This window comes from Ammospiza nelsoni, chromosome 2, assembly GCF_027579445.1.
Source record: "Ammospiza nelsoni isolate bAmmNel1 chromosome 2, bAmmNel1.pri, whole genome shotgun sequence".
Lineage (NCBI taxonomy): Eukaryota > Metazoa > Chordata > Aves > Passeriformes > Passerellidae > Ammospiza > Ammospiza nelsoni.
This window is the reverse complement of record NC_080634.1, coordinates 62938928-62961353: the sequence shown is the minus strand read 5'-3', so window position 1 is coordinate 62961353 and position 22426 is coordinate 62938928.

Here is a 22426-nt window from a genome sequence, read left to right as displayed (position 1 = left end):
ACAAAAGAAGAGTATTTCTGAAGAGCCCAATACCTGTCTAATTTGTGGTTTGGTGCTCCTCTTCTTCTTGTTTTGAAACCAAGAAAGGAGGATTATGGGTGGATAAAAGAAAAGTGGAAGTATATGGAAGAAGATTTCATTGTGGTGAACTAATCTCAAGAAATTTTTTTTTCAGATACACTAATTATGTATGAAGTTCTTGCTAAAAGGTTAAGAATATGTTAGTATTCCTGATGTTTTATGTTTGTAATGAGCTGCAGCTGTTTTCCCACTGTACCTTGTGTATTCTGTACTCCTGTAAAATGAAAATAAGAGAAACATAATGTATTTTAATGCATATGTCTCTAATTGTTTTTCTTTTATAGAGATTTTTCTAGCTCATTGCTGTTACTGTGGTGTTTTGCCACTTCTTAAGATTTAAAAAAAAAATCTACTACAGCATTTGCTATCAGTATAGATTCTTCTCCCAGTTTGCTAGGAAAGAATATAGTATATGCTAGTTATTATGTGTCTGTTTTCCACAAATGCTAAATTTATGTTCTAAAAACCAAAGTTAAAAAAAATAAAAAGTGGGGTTTGCTTCTGAATCTTACATCTGTAGGTTCTGTGATTTTTCTTGGCTTTTCTAGAAATTAATTCCAAAGGCAATATTATCTTGCTGAGTAAGCACAGCAGTCACCCTTGAGGTAAATTAGCTTCTACGTCCACAGGAAGCAAGCAAGAAAAGATAAGATTCTCAAGAAAACCAGTGAGACGATCAAAGGAAAACTACTTACATGGTGAGCTTAAACAAAGCCTAACAAGTCAAGTTTCAGCATCACTATAAAGTAATGAAACCAACATTGTGGTAGCGCAGTAGTGTTTCAATCAAGGTGTGCATGGAAGCAGGTATTTCAGCCCAACAACAGCCATCAAGGTTTTCAGATTCATAGAAGAGAAAAAGTTGATTAGCAGAGAAAGAGGGGGGAGGAAAGAAGAGACAGAGGAAGAGAGAGAGAGATCCCTGCTGTTAGCAGGTTACTGACTTCTTCCAGATCATCCATGTGATGTGTGATGCTTCATGCTGCTTTAAACCTGCAAATGGTATTGCTGCTGTAAAATGAGTGGCTTCTTAGGGTTGAATCTTTCTATGTTCAATCTAAACTTGCTGATGTTGTAGCTTCCTTGGAAAAGCCATGGTGTTTGCAAACGTTTTGAAGCTGAGAGAGAGAACAGAGCTGAGTTTGTTTCAACAGAGACAAATTGGAGGGCTTTGAGTAACAGGACTATTGAAGGACAAAGAGCAATAAGTAAATGGATTCAGGAAGAGGTTTTTAAATTTTCTTTAGACTTCTGTCTTCTATATACTAGCTAAAGTGCAAACTGATCTATCTTGTATGCAGAATTGATTCTATATTTTACAGAGAATATAGAACTAAGTCTGTGAAAAGAGGTTCTTGCAGCTTTACAGTATGCTTAGTTAATTTTTGTTACAGCAAGAAGTGGTAGAGAAAAATAAGCTGGGGCTGGGTTTTGGAGCAGATAAAGAAAAAAGTGCACTATGTCTTTCCAATAATTTAATTAACATTTCAAAGCTGTTATTTTGCATATGCCTGAACTTACAAAATAAGCATAAATATGATTTGTTGAAACCAGTGATGTGCACTTTTCTCAATAGGTTACTTGACTGGAAAAGATGTCTCTGAAAAGATGGCTCTACTTTTTCCCCTACAAAAACCCCCATCAATCAGATAAATTTCTCTTTATTTCCATCTAGTACATAATGCAGTTTTTGGCCAAAATTAGTCAAGAGTATAATTTTGGAGCATAAGTCCATTAACATATGTAGAAGTAAAGAAACCAGACTGTAGATGGAAGTGACTGATGTATAAAAAAACTTCCCATGATCTCTTCAGCTTTTGAGATTCTACTGATATCACAGATGTTTTGATGGCAAACACATTGCTGAGATTTCTCTTTTTTTGTTCTTCCTAGGTAAGCATATTGTCAGTCAGAGCTTCCATGTCAGCCACCTTGGGAAGGAAGCAGCAGCAGCAGACACACTGAAAAGACCCTTCTTTTCTGACAAGAAAACTTTAGTTCTACTACTATTTCCTGGCAAAAATTTTCTCTCTCTCTCTAAAGCTGGAGAGAATGCTCAAGACCAACAGCGATCTTCAAAATGTGACTGCTGGAGAAACATGTAAACTGCTGGCACTTCAGAGCCCGCACAATTGGAATAAAAATGGTTTGCAGTTTTGTTTGTGGCAGCACTTGAGATATCATAGCCAGTAATAGCGAAATAAATAAATGAGTAAATAAACATTAAAATAAATAAGCCCTCAATAGAAGAGAAATATAAACAGAGCATTAAAACTGTCATTAGAAGACACCAGATATATCTGAAAGAAATACCAACTTGTGTTAACAATCTCTCCTGGAGACCGGATGCTAGGAATAGATGGATCACTGTTTCATCCAGTGTAACACTTCCTCTGTTCCTTTTTTAAATGCTATTTTTAAAACTAAGATAAACTGTATTTAAATACAGGAAGTAGACCGTGGAGAAACAGTCTGTTATAAGAGATTAACAATTTTCCTTTTTTTTTTTTTATGAATATGTCTTTTCCTGTTCAAGAGAGGCCTTTTGGTGACCAGAATGCATTTAATACCTTCCAAGTTGAATTTTGACTCTGCTCTAGTGAACTTTAAAAACTGTAATTTATTATAATTTGTTGATGTCACCAGGATATTTTCCATAGAGAAGGAATAATTTTGTCAAATAAATTAAATGAGAAATGTGTTTTCCCTCAAGGTATAGGCTTATGTCTATATTTCTTCTTGCTTCAGATAGTCTGTCTTTTCTATTTCAGTCTAAAGGTACTTTTACCACCACCATGGCTGCACAGGTTTTGGACAGGCCTAGCAATCAAATTTCTTTTAGCTTCTCTGCAGGCAATGTCAGAGGAAAAATACTGGGCACTGGGGCTACTATAACTTGTTTACATTTTGTCTATGTTGAGGCACTTTTAATTGAATCATAGGTGACATTGACTATTGTACATCCTGAATTAGGATTCAGGCTATTGGTCAAATTACGATTCTTTGAAAGGGGAGCTCTGTAATGAAGTCACAATTAAAATCCAACTTCTTTTGTAAGTCAGTGGGAATTACATACCCAAATGTCTTCTGTGCCTTTGAAATTCTCCGCAAAAGTTTATAAATTTGATCACAACAGTCCCTTCTGGCCCTCTAATCTATGAATCTCTTAAACTTCCTACCATGGGAATTAAACTAATTTTCAGCTCATAGATTGGTTATGCTGAGATCCACTTCATTTACTTACTGATGGGATTTATTTTTCCCTGTTTTATGCTGAAGGAAATATAAAACCCTCTTATAATTCATGCTAGCTGTTGCTGAATTTGTTTGTTTGCCAGTTTATTTTGGGAGGTAGATGACCATTTCTGTATATGTCATTTAAAGCAAACAACTCAGTTTAAAACAAATAGTTACAGTTTTTACTATGTGTTTTTAATATTATTTCAACAGTAAAGAGAACATGCAATCAGCAAAAAGAGAAAGTAAGCACACTGTAGGGCTGGAAGAGAAACCTTACTTTGATTTTTCCTTCCCCAGTGATGCATGGATGAGAAGCCATTATGGATTCATGCACTATTTCTATATCCCAGGAGGACTACAAAGTGACTTTCTTCTTTCTCTGTAAGACTTTCTCATGAAACAACAATGTGAGACAAAGAATTGGTAGCTCAAAAATTTTATGTACATCTCTTCCTTTGTCCTTTAAAAGAACCTTGAAAAATATTAGTTTTTTTTTCCTAAAAGCTTAGGGTCCCTGTGAAGAATGAATCTTACTTCTCAATGTAATATAGGAAACTATTTTCCAACAGCATGGGTTGGACTAACAAGACTAGTCCCTCAAAACCCTGTACTGTACAAGTGTTCAGCTCACTGCCATTGTTGCAATATTAGAAGACATGGTGATGAAAAAGTTGGATGTATCTGAAATATAAGCAGTTGCTTATTTGTTGCTTATTTAATTCCTAACTCTGCTTCCTTCTAACTGCTCTTGCTTTGAACATTTGTACATTATGAGAATAATATAATTCTGAGATGCCTGTGAGTTCACTCATTTAGTGAGATCACCATCCTCTTATTGATAATCACTTCTTGCTCCAAATTAATCTTTGGAGGAATGTTTACAATTCACAAGAATATATTTTTACCGAAATGAAAAGCTTTACTGTGTTTTGGAAACCTGCTTCCCTGTAAATATAAATATCAGTAAGTCTATTAGAAAATATTTCACTGCTTTCAGAATTTCACTGTTATAAAAATTTCAGTGTAAACACCTGTGCATCTTGTTTATCAACTGCATACTTTTATAATATGTTGAGAGCTAACTGGACTGACAAAGGTAGATAGTTTTCTTTAGAATTAACCGTAATAATCATGGGACAAAAATCTAGATCAGCTTTTATTCTGGTCTGCCTAGAAAGATCTGGCAACATTCTTACTCCCAGCTTTTTGGAAAGGTGCTATGGGCACCCAAAAAAGTCCCTCTAGGGCCAGCTGAGACACCTTACAGTGCCTTGCCTGCCCTCCAGCAGGCACAGACTTTGAGTGTTGTGTTTTCAGCCTTTGTATGAGCTCTCAGATATTCTGGTTGTTCCAGTGGAACCAAACACCTGTGTGTCAGCAGCTGAAAGAAGGATTCTGTTCCAGGCTGTGTCTAAGACTGCTCAGCCTGCCTAGTAGCTCAGTGTTCATCTCCCATTATGGAAATTGCTCAGTACAGTCAGTGGGAAACAAGTCATCTCATGCTAAAGTCGTCACCTACAATTCCCCTCACCATGAAAAGTCTGAGAAGGCAGGAAAATAGAGAAAGATGATTTAGAGGCAGGTAGAAACAAATTAATTTTTTTTTTAGTAACAAAGTTAGAAAAAATATTATAAATTAATTCCCATGAAAATTAAAATTGAGACCTGCTAGTATCTCTTCCTTCAGATCTTCAATTTCCTATTTTCTTTAGCTGAGGTGTTGCTACTTAAAAGAAAGCCTGGTTGAATGACAAGTTCACAGAATCTTGGAATGCTTAAGTCATGTTAAAAGTATATAAAAATTGTATTGATTTTCATCTTCTTCATCACTTATATGTAACTCCAAAGAAAAGAATTGCTTTGGGTGCAATTCAGTGGCCTTAACCCATGCACGTGGTGCTGTTTCAGTTTTCTGTATCTCATACTTTCATGTGGGGCTGACAGATCTGACACAGTGGGGTTCAGTGCTTTTCTTCTGGAGTGACAGAAGATCTGGTCCATTATGAAAGCATGCCAAAAGTGATATTGTTTAACTCCAGTTAGGCAACTAAATCACACCTTTTTAGGATGGAGATAATGTGTGAAGTCAAGAGAAAAACTTTCACTGATTTCCATGAGACAGGATTTTTTTATCATAACCCCGTGGTTATGATAGCCACAAAATATTAATCACAACCTCTTGTTAGAGGTCTCGAAGAGTGTCATTGGTATAGAACTTTTCCTCTACCAAACATTAGCAACACAAGACATTTTGCTGACTTTTAAGGAAGTTGAAGAAGGACATAGATGTCATTCTTAAGAATACCTGTGAAAGACATAACTGAGATGTATTAAGAACCTTGTGTGCTCACAAAAGATGTGCTGTAAACTCTGCTAGCATGACAAAAGCAATCAAGTTTACCTGCAGAAAAATACAGTGGCATCTGTATTTATTCAAGTTTGATTAGTTGTCTTAGGAAGTTTTTTATTTCAATAATTTTCATGGTGGTAAAACAATTGCTAGTAAAATCACATCATTATTTAAGCAGAAATATCTTTTTGATCATTTAAACACTAATTAAAATCACTACTTGAATTATTCATAAAACTTTCTTAAGAAATGACACGCTTAAGAATGAGTGCCTATGAACATAATTGTTTTTGTGAATTATTTCATTTCTTTTGCATGACCGCTTGGCAAAAGAAATTCATAGTATCACACTTCACAATTTATTTTGCTTTGATGTGATAGGAGTTTGAGCATGATTTTGCTTATATGAAGTGACATTTGATTCAGTCTGCCCTGGCATGGTCCAGCAGCACTCTAGTTAAAAGTTAATATATATGACAATTTCAAGTGGATTGCTTGATACTAGTAAGTATTTTGTAGTACTAGGACTTATCCTGATGGAATAGCTGGGAAATGTGACACAATATGAACAATGCTGAAATAGATTCTTTGCTTCCTTAAAAGGCAAAGTCAAAGAGGCGTCGCACTGCTGGCTGCCAATCAACTGGATTTCTTTTAAGGAATTACTCTGCTAATAAAATGGCAATCAGTTCTGAGAATTAATTTCAGCATAGGCATTAGGAAGTCCTAAAAACCTTTTAAAGTTCCTTAGAAAACATCACTGAGGCAACTACCAAAGAATTATACTGCAGTGGTTAGGATAGCATCAAATAAAAGAGAAGGGTGAAAAGAGAAAACACATGAACTTTCAGTACAGAATTGTGATGCTGAGAACAAAATTAATCAAGACACCAAAGGACGATGAGTGAAGAAATTCTTTAATCTTTAATTGCCTATACACCAATGATAGGAGCTTGGGTAATAAACAAGCATAATTGGAATTGCTTATTTATGAGCATAAACACAACCTCGTTGGTATAACAGAAACCTGAGGGGATGGTTCACATGACTGGAATTTTAAAATCACCATTTATGAATCTTTTAGGAAATATCATTTAGGCAAAATAGTAAGGGGAGGAGCTCTTTTTCTTATAAAACCCCAAAAGACAGCTCTATCTTTTCTTGAGTTAGAAATAACTTTGAGAGGGAAAAAAAAAAGGGAAGTATAGTAACAAGTGTTTATAATAATACACTCGGGAAAGGGTAGCATCTACAAATCCACGCTCCTCGGCAGCTATGCAGAGAGAACAAATTTACAAACTCCAGATTGTCAAATCACACTGTAAAATGGATAGCTGGTTCCTTCACTACTTATAAAATTCAGGAAAAATTAAAAATCTGAAATGGTTCTCTGTAGTCAACGGTAGTTCATACTTCATGGCACAAAGTAGAAACTAGGAGTACCATTGCTAAAATACTTGTGCAATTTCTTGCTATTATGTAAGTCAATTCTCAAGTGTCCTCTAAAAAAAGCCTCGACAATAAACAAGTGGAAAGTCAAGGAAATCACTGGACTGAATAAACACAGCTAAAGGCCACTGCAAAGTGAAAACCCCCTGATATTAAGGTTATCTTACCAAGTGAAAGATTAAAAATGACCATATAATGGTTTATTTTAAAAATTAAAAAGAAGACATTAAAAGATAGTTTATCAACACATAAAGAGAGTTAATGTTCCAGTGTTCAATGCTTGTTTTGGATGAAACGTGTTTTATCTACACTGTGTGTAAGTAGTTCCTGGAAGATCATAGCACAGATCCCTCTTATACCAGCTAAGTAGTTGTGAATCTAGATTTTTAGCAATGGAAGGAAGACAGTGACCCCAGAAATGGAGCAGCTGGGAAACTACTGTGTTACATTTCATGCACTTTGTCACAGTGCCATGACAACACTGGCCATTGCTCTCTTAGATTTGTAAATTTTTTCTGTCTTTGTCAGAAGTATTTCTCTTAGAAAAACAAATCACACCAAATGCTATTGAGTATTAGCTGTATAATGAATATAATTTCTGGATAATTTTAACTAGGGTAGAAAGCAATGAGTATGATGTAGTTTGTAAGGAAGATAGTAAAGTCCTCATGCAACTGCTTGAATTTGCTACAATTGTTGCTACAATTTTTATTAATCAGCATTATCTATGTTATACTGAGTTCATACTTTGTGTATATGAGGCAATTTTTTGTCACCTGCTGTAAATTTTAGAGTGACAGAAGGGTAATGAGACAAAGTGCCAAGCTGTTTGAAAATCAAATTACTGCACCTTGTGTAAAGAGCCTGTAAACTATTACGGCTCAAAGATTTTCATGAATTTAAACACATTGTGTCCTTAAGCTGTAGCATTTAAATACCAGAGCCTCAATTCAGGGTAGGTAAGCACATCTCAGCTGTACATCTATTAACACAAAAAAATTTTCTTTTAAGTTATATTTTGGTTGGGAAAAAAAAAATCTGCAATCTTTTATTTAAAAAGAAAACTCTTGCGATATTTCTCATGATTTAATGTTTTTTCTTCTCCTGTGATTATAAAAGGCTACTGGGTATATAAAATTATAATGGCAGTGTAGTAAAAGGGATTATAACTCCTGAGAACTGCTCATATACATTAGAAATAATAGGAAATGTAATAAAGAATAATTAGCAACTAGGCATGAAGGATCTGTCTGATTGATCTGATAACCTAGTTGTAGACAGAAAGAAATGTGACTCAGTATCTGAATAGATGTGGGAGGCAGAAAACCTTCCAAACCTAACAAAGTTTAATTCTAAATTATTTTTAAATTTAGCACAGATATATAAAATCTCAATCATACAGTCTTTTTAATAAAACATTCCTTCTATATCCTCATGTATTCATTCATGTGACTCTCAAATTTGACAGTATAGAATTCCTTTATTTACCCAAATTTTTAAATTGTGTCTAATTGAGTCTCCTTCTTGGCTGTGATGTCAGACTACAGATTACAGGAAAGCTGGTGCATCACAAAATGAGTACATTATTCTGGTTTCCAAGCGACCTGTGCTGCACAGACACAAAAGAAATTAAATCATTTAAGTGAGGATTGTTCCCGTTACCCTTGTTATTTGGGAAAATCAGCCCATAAAAAGCATTTTAGTTGCTTAAAATAAACTGCATGTTGCCCTTAACTCACATCTTTGTTTCATTTGTAAAAATATAAACTGCTTTTTACATACAAAGCACTATAAGGCACAGAATAATACCTGCAAAAGTTTGAACACTGGTCCAGAACAAATACAAACATAATGCAGCCTTTGTGACATAAAATGAATGTAGCCTATCTAATCCCAGCAGTATATCAAAAAGGCCAAGAAAATATGGTGACTCGTTGTCCTTGGCATAGTGTCTCTAAGTGTTTGTTGTGTGCTCTGCATCTGTTACAGGACAGGTTGATAATTCTGTGTGTGTTTATTAAAGGTAAAGTGCCTCCTGTGTGTTATAATCCTCAAATGTGTCTCTGAAATCCCTGCTTGAGAACCCATGATACATTTTACCAGATTAGGTCCTCTGGGAAGTCCAAAGAATGACTAGCAGTTTTTCTGTTCTCAATCAATTTTTCTATCAATGGTAACCATTGTTCATTTATTTTAAGTCACATAAAAATATTCATTGTAGAGTTATTCAAGCAAAAGACAGTAGAGCAACCAGTCCTGATACAAGTAATTAAACATTATCCAATACAGCCTCACAGATTTCTGTCATCATCTTTGCTTTAACAGGCCTTAGGCATATTCATAATGTAAAAGAATATTCTTTATTTTCCATTGTATTGGTCTATCTGCCTACAGATGGAATTGCATTATCATGGGAAATTAGTTGTGTGCAGAACATGAATAATCTAGCCTCCTTTTTCAACTTTTTTCTTCATCTTTTCCAAATGAATTTCATCTTCATCCATTCCATTGACTGAAGTCATTGATAGCCTATTCTTCAGCTTGGTCAAGGAAGTGCTCATAATGTTTTTCTTCTTCCTTTTGATCTTCGTGATTTCTATAATCTATGCTTTTGCACTTGTCTGTGCTCATCAGCCCTCTCCTCAGGGGTTGCTGATTTTGGTCTCCAAGGCATCCAGTACTACTGCCATGAAACTACACCCTTGCTCTGGAATCATTGTTTCTTAGTTTGAACTTCTGCTAAAACTGTGAAAAATCAAAATCAAAAAAGCCAACTAAATTCTAGAGCAATGGGCATCCTTGAAATAGAAAGGATTTACTTAGCTAGAAAAAAAAATATTTTGCATAGAATTGCTCAAAAGATGCACAGTTTAGCTGTGGTAAAATTGGATTTTAACAAAGCATCCAAATTAAATTTCATTAAAGCTTACTTAACAAGCTTAGATTGATAAAAATTATTTTTATAAGCTGAGGAAAAAGGAATTATAAACAAGAGATAGTAAGGATGAACAGTTCAAGGATTTCCATTCTTTCAGTCACAGTTATAAGTGCAGAAACAATGAGGGCTTTGGTAAAACAGAAAGGAAGTTTATAAGAAAGGAAGTTTCTAAGTCTCCCCCTTTGTATGGGAACTTCAAAATCACTAGACAAATTTGTTTTGACTAAGAAAAAACATATGCAATGGATAAAAATAGTACTGATGTTTTGTCATGGGTGTTAGAGGGGTTAAGATATGACACCAAGGAGAGGAAATATTTTTTCATAGTCTTGTAAGGCATGTGGTTGCCCTCAGAGCAGGTGCCCAGGCAGGGGAAGGGGGGGCTGCAGGATGCCCTTTGTGGCTACTGCCCTGTCTGCGGCTGCCCTGTGTTGGACACAGCCAGCTCCAGAGCTGCCCAGCTGACCCACCACAGGGCACGGCTGCCTCTGCAGCCAAAGGGATGCACCCTGTGGAACAAGGCTGGATCAACTTACACAAATAGTGGTTAGAGTATTTCTTGATTTTTTTCACATCTAACTAGGATGTTTCATAAGAACAGTTATATATTGGCTGCCTTTACTTTGTCATTGGCAGGGAGCAGTGGGAATGCAATTGGGACAGAATGCTCACGGTACCATGTGCTACACACAGCCTAAATCAAACTCTCAGTTTTTATCTGCTGGAGTGGAAAGAAAACGGAGTTTTCACCTTGTAAGAAATGTATTTCCAACACTAAGGTCTCTTTATGGAGATTGCTGAGGTGAGGTTGTTACTGTCACAGTGCTGTCAATATTCATTAATTGCCACATTCTCATGTAGAGTATGAAATAATCAAAAGGAGAAATCATGTAAAAGCAGAATTACTTGGATTTTTTTTTTCTTTTATTGAACCTACACACCAAATCCTGCCTTGGTGAAGCCAAAATTTCTCTTTAAATCTCTTTCATTAAAGAAAAGTAAAAGTCACTCTTAAGTGATAAGCTTACAAAACATTTAAAAAGGTTTACTTCCTCCCAAAAATCAAAGTTTGCATATGTGTAGATATACAACAGTACTATAAAACTGCATCTTGATATATTAATGCTACTTTATTAATTGTTAATTACTGATGACTGGAGTCAAAACAAATAGAAATACTTGATTTTTCAGATGATAAAAATTTATATGTAGAAATAAGTCAAGACAACTGCTACAGATACCATTATTTGAGTGTATGCTTTAGATCAACTTGTGTCTGTGTTATGGTGAAACAGTCCAGCCTTAGGGGTATAAATGTGAAGACTATCTATACGCTGGATTGCTAATGTTCCCAAGTTCAAGGTGTTCAATAGGGAAAGATAGGTTCCCCTGGAGGGCAAGGAAAAATCTAAAATTAGATTATTCCGTATTATTCCTCTTCTCAGGATTATTGAATCCTCTTCTGAATTGCCTGTAGAGATCCTTCTGTCTCTCCACTAGCTGTAGAAAGAGACTTGGGAGATTAATTCTCCTGTGCTAAAGTTCATTTTTTGAAGCACTGCTCTCCTATGATTGGTTCAGGTCATCTCAATAGGAACTGCAAGATTTCTGCCCATTTCTGTGGACTTTAGATACACCTATTTCTTGTCATGGGAAGAGAGCATTCATCTAGAAATTGGGATGTTTCGATTTTTTCTAGGAAAAAAATTGTCCTAATATTTTAAAACTGAAAAACAGAATATCAAAGAAATAATATGCTGTAGTGGACACTATTGCATTGCCCCTCTTGACCTATAACAGAATATTGTTCAGATGAAAAGTAAGTGAACAGAAAATAAAGGAAATTAAGTAAAACTTTTTCCCTCCATGAAAGGTTTAAAAGTCATATATAAATTAATTTATATCATTTAATAAGAAATGCCAAATATTTTATCAATTTTTTGAATGAAATGTTGAAAACAGATTTCCCAAAATTTTGCAACAGAAGTCTCTCTGGAAACCAAGCTAATGACATTTGGCTTTTAATAAGAAAAAAGCTTATGCTGGTTAGCTGTAGTTGTCCAATTCTTCAAAAGACCTCTGGTGGATCTCTAAGATTTAATAATTATTTCTACATTGCTAAATACATGGTTGCCAGGGAATTAAATTTAGCTCTGGGACACGATGTGAATATATTACAACTATGCTATTAGGAGTAACTCTGTTAGTGTATAGAAGCATCCACCCTACATGGCTGTCAGTCTCCTCTCTGTGTATTTGTCCTTTACAATTACTATTTAATAATATGATATTTAGGGTACATGTGGCCTGCCAAGTTTCTAGGGTGCCCTCCACTGGTCAGTTTGTTGAGACAAGACCTACATGGAAAAAAAATTATGGAGGAATATTTATAAAAACCTGGAGATATTCATAACAGAGGGCAGGTGACATTGTGGCTGGTGTGAGAAACTTTAGTTGTCTGAAGCTCAGACATACCATGGCCTCAGCCCTACTCCTGCAGCATTCATGCAACTATTATATCTTTGTTTTTGTAAAGCTAGGTTTTATTATGACACAAACAGACAGGTATGAGGCAGCTAATAGCAAAAGATCTGTTAGAAGTGAGCAATTAAAATATAAGTTGCAAACAAATCCCCTTCCTGACCATCCTTGCAGGGTAGATTCTTTCCTTAAGGTTTACTTTATAATCCAATTTCTGCTTTACAGCAAGGTGTACAGAATTCCTAATATTACTTTGTTTTTATCACCCCTGTTTGTCCCAGGACATCCCACAATCCTACTGGTGGCTTGCAAGATCTCCACTGCCCCTCCACCTTCTCTGTGAAAGGGCACTGTGTCCCTCTCAGAAAAAAAACTGTGAGGTAAAGTCTTTTTCTTTGCTGAGGCTGAATAATACCAGCTTCTGAAAAACTATTATTTCATACAATTTTTTTGTCAGGATGTTAAAAGAAGGAAAGTGGTATCATTATAAGCAAAACCTGTGATAAATAATTGAATCTTACTGAGATATTCATTTTAATAACATTTGTTCTAACTGCCCATGAAAAGCATAATGACTTCCAATGAGCTAAGCCCTTTAAAACTTTCTTCAAGATCTGGGGTATAATTCAAACAGAATAAGTCTAGAATATTCTTTGATACTTTAAACTTATATAGTTACTTTTATCATAAGTCTGCTTGAAGTCAAAATTAGCACTAAGATGATTTAGAGAACAGTAGAGGATAATGCCTGCGCTTTTTCAAATTTGGTTAACACCCAAACATTCCCTTCATATTTAAAAATAATACCAGATTGGGGCCAGACAACATATATTTGATCATATTAGGAAATAGTGTAGTTAGCATAAAAAAATATGTGCTAAAATCTGAACTCAACCAATACATGATAATTTTAAAAGGAAGTGCTGATTTCCTTTTATCAAGGAAAATTGTAATTTCACATTTTTTGAAAGGGAGATAGTCACATAATCAGTACAATATGAATACAGAACTCTTCACTTTTCCAGTCTTTATTATTAGAAACAATGCAAATAATAAAAAATTTAAGTATCATCAGGCATTATCACCTATTGAGTTCATTTTATTAAAAACACAGGCTAAAAAAAGAGTAACAATTTTGAAACAGGTTTTTCATCTTGCCAGAAAGCCTAGCATCTAAATATATAGGACTATGCAAGCATTAACTGTTTCATTTAAACAGGAGATATAATGCCAGATCACTTGACAAAATGTCTAATTATTTAATTAACTAATATGAGTATTTATCACTGAAAGAAGTGTATCTGAGGGAAGTCCTTTAGTGTTCATTGGTTTATATAGTTATGTATGGATTCATTGTAAGTAGCCCCTCAATGAGTCTTGAAGAAAGGATATTTCAAAGAGCAGTCACTTGAACATTTGATATACTGATGAAAAAATACTGATAAAACAAGTTTGATGTTTCAATAATTGCTTTGCTGAATGTGTTTCTACACTGGTAAACAAGACATATCAGCCTCATTTTCCCTGCTGTAGCATTTTGGTGTAATTAATTTTTTCTGTTAGTTCTTTTCAAGAAGATTATTACATTTCTCTGTCAACTGTTATTTTTTGAAAATATAATTAGACCTAAACCTTTCTGGGATCATTTTATCAAATTTGATAGTTTAAATGAAAGACATTGTCCTTTGCAAATTCATATGTTTTCATTAGATTAAAAGGCTTCCCATTAGAACTTTTCATTTAAATTTATATGAGATTTCTGATGTGTAATTCCATGCCTCACAATATTCAATTTCTTCTGCAATATTATCCAAACACTGTTGCTTTTTCATTACATTTAGTGTTACATTTCCCTCCTTTGGTGCTCTTGTGCTAGAGGAGATGATAATTAAAACTACACAACTTTAGTTGTTTTTTTTTTCACAGAAAAAGATATTTTTATGGGCACCAAAAAAAAAATCACTAACAGCTTCACTAAACCTTTAAATGCAGTTCTAATGAGACAAATTCTGTACTGAAATGGATGCTGGTTAGCACGATGCAATTTTTTTTCCTCAATCTGTGTAAGTTAGGGTACTGCATAATATTATTAACCCTAACAGAAATAATAGCAGCAATTGTTCCTGTTTGTTTGATTTGTTTTGATCAAAGACAAAAGAATGGGATTTGAATATGAATCTGAATGTGTTAGGAAATGATTTGCTGGCTGCAGTGCCGTTCTGGTGAGCGTGATTATGGGAGGGACACACGTTAAGGGTTTGCTATGCGTTGAAACCCACCCTTGGGCAAGGAGATGTCACTCTTGAGACACTGTCTTGGTCTATGTTACCTGGAAATGAAACACCTGCACTGTGCACCTGACTGGATATCCTTTTAAATTCTACTTTGTGATTGAAGCTTTTGCTTGTTCTTTAAACTTGAAGTGAGGGAGCTGGCCACAGCCTCCCTGCTCTTGGGAGAGGCAAATCCCTCTTCTGAAACAGATTGTTGCTTCTGCTGAGTATTAAAGTACATTTCACTGATAACACTGAAATATGGCCTCGTGCTTTGAGGGTAAGATTGTCAATCAGAAGGAACAAAATGGGAACTATTTAGATAATCTTAATTTATTTCGGAAAATAAATTGTTTATGATAGTTAAGTGCAGAACAATAAGTCCACAATTTCAATAGGTTCTTTTGAAAAATATGCTGCATATGCCCCATTCCTGCAACTCCTCAAGCATTTTCTGCCTACAATGGCAAGAGATAATCTTAAAAAAAATAAATAATCAGGATTCAGCTGCTTGAGCAGGCTAGTTACTTTGAGAATCTGAAAATAGAGATGGGGCCTTAACCCCCAAGAGTTGAACATGGTCAGACATCATATTCCAGAGCACAGAGAGGCAGTGATTTCCCACTGGAAATCCCTCTGATAGCAGATTGTCAGCTATGAACTTTGTAGAATTAAGTACTTATGGCCAGCTCCTCTCCTGGGAGGCAGGCAAAGACTTCCCTGACATCTATGGATAGTCAATACAGTAGTCACTGGGACAAGGCTGTGCCTTATCTTGCAGTCCCAGTGGCATAGCTTAGAACAGAAACATAAATCCAGGTTTCCTACAGCCCAGGTTAAAAAACCAAAATTCCAGAAAGCAGCAGTCTGAGGGAATGAATAATTTCATTACTCTATCTCAAAAAAAAAAAAAAAAAAAAATTGCATATAAAAACCACCACCCCAAGCCACCAAACCCCACAACGCACAAAAGAATCTGATTTCCCATAAAAGAATCTGATTTCCCATAAAAGAATCTGATTTCCATGTCCCATATGAGAGCGTGACCCACCAAGTGAAAAATCAATCATTTCGTTTGCTCTTTTCTGCCCAACTGATTCATTAGATTCAATGCACCATTCCCCCAGGGAATTGATGAGAAGTCTTCCTAAGTGTAGGAGACACCAAGGGCTCTGAAGCACTCAGCAAGATCCGTGTCTGGTTAAATACATATGACAATTTATGGATGCCTACATAGGTGTCTCTGTGACTGCATCACAAATATAGATACTCTAGAGATATGAGGTATTTCCAACAGAGGAGAGCATCTGAATGTGGAATCTGTAGTTCAGTAACTCTAGGCACTCTAATTAGACACAATAAGTCACAATTAGACACTCAAATTTCTGTGTGCTCAGGAGTTTCAAATATGTCTAGGTGGAAAAGAAACATAGGCTTAAATAGTATTCAATTCAACTCTGCTCTGAAGTCACTTTTTGAAAACTTCATCTGATCAAATCAGCCAACTGTCTGGAAAGGGAAAGGTGGCCCCAGCTGCTCCTAGAGTGCTTGTGTGCCTTACAAATGGGAAGCACATTCATTTCATACTTGGGCCACTGCTTTGCAGCATGGTCAGTTTGCAAACAGACTTAAGGGATGCCTTCAGGATTCACTGAATGTAGCTGATATGCTCAGGGACACTGAGATGATTGCACTTGCCTGGGATCTTTCCCATATAGTGACAGTGAAGGAAAAAGTACATCTTGTCAGGATCATCTGGGGGTTTTTTGGCATGTGTAGCCCTCTGTAGAGATGTAAATGATGGTACAAGTTGCAAGGTTTCATAGTGACATAGACTGTGTCTAAAAACCAAAGCAATATGAAAGTGGCAGGCTGTAGTGAGGAATGGTTCCTGCTCTAAGGACAATCTGAGGACCTGAAATAATGAAGTGGTTCTGATAAGGTCTGACATAATCATTACAGTCCTATACAGTAAATTCACTGTCAGTACCAGCTGTTCAGTTGCAGGTAAGGCTGAAATTTTCTGCACTTCTCATCTTCTCCCTGTTTCAAGAGAAATGTTTATAAAAATACTGCTTCCTCTTCAAACTCATAGAATGAAAATTCTTGCCTCAAAGGTCTTTTATTTATCTCACTATTGTATTGCTCCAGGATGCTCTTCAGAGCATTTCTTTCTTCCCTTTAAGAAATTTTTTATGTTGTGCTTGCAGAGCAGAATCAGCTGCCAGGAAGTGAACTCTTTTATTTTCACAATCATGAACAGCAACAACCCACAACTGGCACTCTCCTGTATCTTTTTGGCCACTGCTGCAGGAGTGGAGGCAAGGAGGAGCAGGACATGACGTGAATTGTGTATGCACTAACCAGGACCAGTATGCTGGCATGACGTCTTGGTGAATGCCTCTCCCCCAAAAACCTGCAGTGCTCTCTTGGGGGTACACAGCAGGCACTTCTGGTCTGCCTGGAAGTGTGTCTACAAGGTTGTCTATTGCTTTCCCTTTTTTTCATTTCTACTCACCCTTCCCTCTTAAGAACATGCCTATCAACTACTATCTGTTATTATCAAAACACATTTTGTGTTTTGTTTATACGTGTATTTTTTACCTTATCAATTTACTTTATTATATCCATTACTTCCACTTAACTGAACATGATTTACAATTATCTATTATAATTGTCCTTGTGGAATTATGTCACTGGTGAATCAGGGGCATGCTTCTTCATTTGCATGCGATTTTTCAAGTTAAAAGCTATTAAAAAATCAATTGAATCAATCATGTACATTAAAATTCCTTAGATACTATGGTTTCTCCATTTTCCTTTTTCATTCTTTTTTACTGTTCTTCCAGAATCCCTGTTTTTATTAGTTTTTTTTTTTTGTTGTTCCCCCCCCCCCCCCCATGTTTATTCTCTTTTTTTTTTTGGCAACATTTTACTTTCAGCTTTATTTTGTGGTCTACATAAAATTTCTACACACCAAAAAATGTAGTTACTTCCTTGTTTCTGCTTTGTTTTTTGGACCTTGCAGAATTGGCAGGGCATCCACAAAATGCCCACAAAATCCTAAAGAAAACAAAGTAATTTCAACATTTGAAACTATACTAAGTCAGGTGGCTTTATCTGGAGAGTATAATATTTCTGAAACATGGAGCACTGCATACTTACTGAAAGGCAGTATTCAGAACAAATGTTTTAGTATTTCAAGACCTGGACAGTATTACTTTAAATAAGAAGTAATAAATATTTTGACAAACATTGCAAAATCTGTGTCACATGCAAGAAGTGGTTTTCTCTTTTCAGGTTCTCTGGAGCTTCCAGGTGCCAAGACAGACTAAAACAACAAAGGGTGTGGAGACAGATGAACATTCACCTTATTGAGATTGAAGATAAATGGAAAATTTTGGTGGGAGAATTGTTCTTTGTATTGTCTAAAGTATATTGGCAGAAATTCAGAGAAGGTGATTTGCAGTGTTATATGCTTTTAGGCAAGTGAATTAAGCAGTTTTGCTGAGATGACCAGATGATTGGAAGCATGGTATGGTAGCAATTTAGGAAAGCAGATATAGAAGCCAGAAAATATCCAGAAAATGTGATTTTAGAAGTAAATAATATTACTGAAAATCACATAGAAGACTCTGGCATGACAAATTATCATCCTGCTTGTCAAATAACCAAAGGGTTACCAAAGGGATTGAGATAGATTTAGAAATGGAATTCAAATAGAGTTAGGCATTTAAGCTCTGGAAGTCTAATATCTGGTCCCCATAAGCAAGCAAAATAATCTAGCAAGTTGCCTATTGATATAAGAATTTCTGGAGAGCAGGTTTGTGCACAAGGGCAGACCTCTTGTGCCATACACACTCCAGGAGACCTTAACTTGATTTTAACAAGTTGTCTATATCCAAACTTGTACCTACCTGCAGTGAAACATTTGCACTATTTGAACTGATTCAGAAGTGCATGGAGAGTGACTTTTAGGCTGTCCAGGAGACTCAGGAGGATAGGCACTAGCAGGCTCCTAAGTTTCTTGACACTTCTAAAAATTTCTGCAAAACAAGGCATTTTCTAGGACTCGAGTGTATTGATTTAGTTTTTCCTTGTGAAGTGTTAAAGCCTATTTTCCAGTTTGTCTTTGCCTTGATTGCAACACATCTCTCTGTGGTCAAAGTAGAAAAGCAGTCTGTGAGAAGCACTCACACACACTCATTGTGTGTGCTCATCTTTTGATCCCTTCCTTAAAACCCTTCACGACTCATGAGAATGTGTTTATAGCTGAATAGCCCTGAAATGTTATGTCGCTGATGCAGATTGACCTCCATAAATAGCATGTCCTCTATACCAAGATCCATTTTCTCCACTCTCTACTGCTCCTTTGAGATGATTTTTACTGTTGTTCCTAGCTCTGGGGATTTTTTGTTGAGAGCCTGTTTGCAGAACACATACCACACATACCTTTCAAGGCTCTCTGACTCTTATTACTGATATTACTTTTAAAAATGATTTAGTGAAGGCTGCAGATGTGCTAAATGGTTTGGCAAAAAATCATGGAATGCCTCTGGAGAGGGGCACCCACCTGCTGACTCATGAGTCAGTGCTTCTTTGGTTTTACAGTTCTGAATGTAAAATAAATAGCAGATGATGAGAAATTTTGTACACTACAATAAAACACAGAGCAGGCACAGTTCATGACAGAGAAGTAAATCACTGCTGCACATTTTGTTACAAAATATAACTCTACTGTTCTGTTTCTCAAAATGCTTCAAGTGAAAATGCAAAAACCTCCTGTTGCAAAGCATTTTAATTTCAGATCACTCTTGCAATCCTCTGGCCTGTCTGTTTTCTCCCACAGGAAGCAGCACCTTCTTTAAGTACTAAGTCACAAGTGGCAAGTGCCTGACTTGAAGTACTTGGCTGCTATTAAGTTTTTTTCAAAAACAAGAGAGAGGGAGAGACAGATTAAACATCACCATCATAAGCTGCTGTTGAGAAGGAAAGTGGCTAAACAAAATGCATTTAGCACAGACTCAGTTCAGTGCCACAAACCGCACTAATGTGATGAGGTAAAGAAGGAAAAACAAAGGAGTGTTGTTTCATCCTCCCCTGGATTGTGGTTGTGCCCAGTAGTGGGTTTCTTAATGTTTCCATCACATCCCCCTATTTTTAGAAGTTAATAGCTTGACTATAACAATTTGCTTCAGGCTGAAGCTTGGCGTACAAGGTATCAGTCAGGCAGCACATTTAGTGAAATAGAAGATTACCCATTTTAAAGCCATATTTTTTTTTTCTGTCATAAAATCTAAAAATATTCTCCTTTTCAGAAATTACATTTGGCATCTGATTTATCTATAGTGTAATATGATACATTTTCTCACTGCATGAGAAACCAATGAAAATCCTCATCAGAAAAATAAAAAATATGTCAGTTTTTTGCTTGTTTTTGTGTACTGATGTGAGCCTGGTGACCACTGTATTCACACTTTTCAGACTTTAAAAAAATCTGTAACTATTTGAAATTCAAGGAGATATAGAAGGAATAGATTATATGACATTCGCCTTCTGTGTGATTTTTTTGCTTTGGGGAAAATCAGGAGAAAAGATATAGGACTAGTCAAACTCTGAGTTTAAATTAATACTGCAGTTTTTATTTTTTATAATTTTCACAAACCTTTATTGCTTGGGTACTTCAGCAACACCAACCTGAAAAGATAATTGCTAGAAAGACAAGGTGATTTGTCTGAACAAAATGTGAATCTTACAGCACAATGCCTGTAAGTCTCCTGTAAATTTATTTTTCTGTATTTGGACTCATGCTAAGTACAGCAGAATAGATGGATGAAAGGAGAGCTTTAGAGAGGAGGCAAACACTTAGACTTTTAGACAAATTAAGATTATTGCAGAAGTGATGCAGCTGTAGTTTCAAAAGTAGCACACTCACATTTTAATGATCTAAAATACTGCAAATAGCATTAGATATTTTGTGTTTGTTTAGAAATTCTTTCTACTTTTTGGAGGCGCATTTATTTTTATTTGCATTGTGGCTAAGTGAATATTATTTTCCCAAGATACTATTACCTTGTTTTATAATGCTTCCGGGATTTTATGTCCTGAAGAGCTGTAGCAAAGCCCCCTTTTTCCCCCCATCTCAGTTAATCTTACTTACATAAAATTAAAATACTTTAATTTTTTTTGTTAAAGCACAGATGACACAGTGAAATACATGAAACTTCCATGGAAATAGTGAAAAAGAAAAGGTATCCTGTCTCTCAGGCTTTCAGGGATGTCTCTGCAGCCCAGTGTTCTGGACATTGACCTGCTCTGAAATGGGACTATGGCTCTGTTAAACAGTCTGTTCATTGACATAGCATCATGATAATGTGCCTTTTCACTGTAGCATCTACACCATTCCTTGTTATAACTCAGCTAAAAAACATAGTATCAGGCACTCAGTGCTTTAAAAATTACCTTGCACTTTTTTTCATGCTATGGAAGGCACTTTGCTATCACAAGTTTCTCTATCACCTCACCCCCTTATGTGGGAGATTTTATTAGTATCTTTTGCCTTTTTCCTTTTTTTCCATTTAGATGTGAATGACTCAGCAATAGGGACAGCCTTTGTAGGAAGTTGAGTCACCTTCTGGGTACTTTTCTTTCTTTTTTTTTTTTGACAGGTATGGCACTACATTACAGGGTACTTAGAAATTAACCAATTTGTAATACATCTTGTTTGGGTGATTTGTTATCCTCTCTCCAAAGCAGGGAATCCTGGCTCCAGCTCTCAGTCTCCTACCAAACAGTGAGAGCCTACTTCTCAGCTCCACCAGGCTACTGACACGTAAGCATGTCACAAGGGAAATGTGCTGGACAGGTGCTCTCTCTCTAGAAAGTTGTAATTACTGGCCCTTTGTCCAGTGTGGACTGGGGAGTGTCTATGCATTTCTTACACATTATGACCTCTAGAATAAGTACAATATTTGTGGCAAAAATTTCAAAAAACAACTATCTTCAGTTTAAACAGGCAATGGAAAATCTGTGTTTGAACAGCAGAAGTCTTCTGTGAAATATTGAAGAAAGGAGAGAAAAAAGCCTCAGGCAGTCTTTGGAATGGGCATGTTTATCAAACAGATTTTAACAGACTGACCAGTAAGTCTGGTTGGGTTTTTGTTTTCCATCTTTCTGTCATCTACACCACAGCTAGTGTAGAATAAGCTTTGATAGAAAGGCTGAAATTTATTTTTAATTCCCTATTCCTAAATTTTGTGAATGTTCATGTCACATAAACTAGATTTGGTGAAGAATGATAGTTGTCAGATTTCCTTCCTTCCTTCCTTCCTTCCTTCCTTCCTTCCTTCCTTCCTTCCTTCCTTCCTTCCTTCCTTCCTTCCTTCCTTCCTTCCTTCCTTCCTTCCTTCCTTCCTTCCTTCCTTCCTTCCTTCCTTCCTTCCTTCCTTCCTTCCTTCCTTCCTTCCTTCCTTCCTTCCTTCCTTCCTTCCTTCCTTCCTTCCTTCCTTCCTTCCTTCCTTCCTTCCTTCCTTCCTTCCTTCCTTCCTTCCTTCCTTCCTTCCGCCACTTCCTTCCTTCCGCCACTTCCTTCCTTCCGCCACTTCCTTCCTTCCT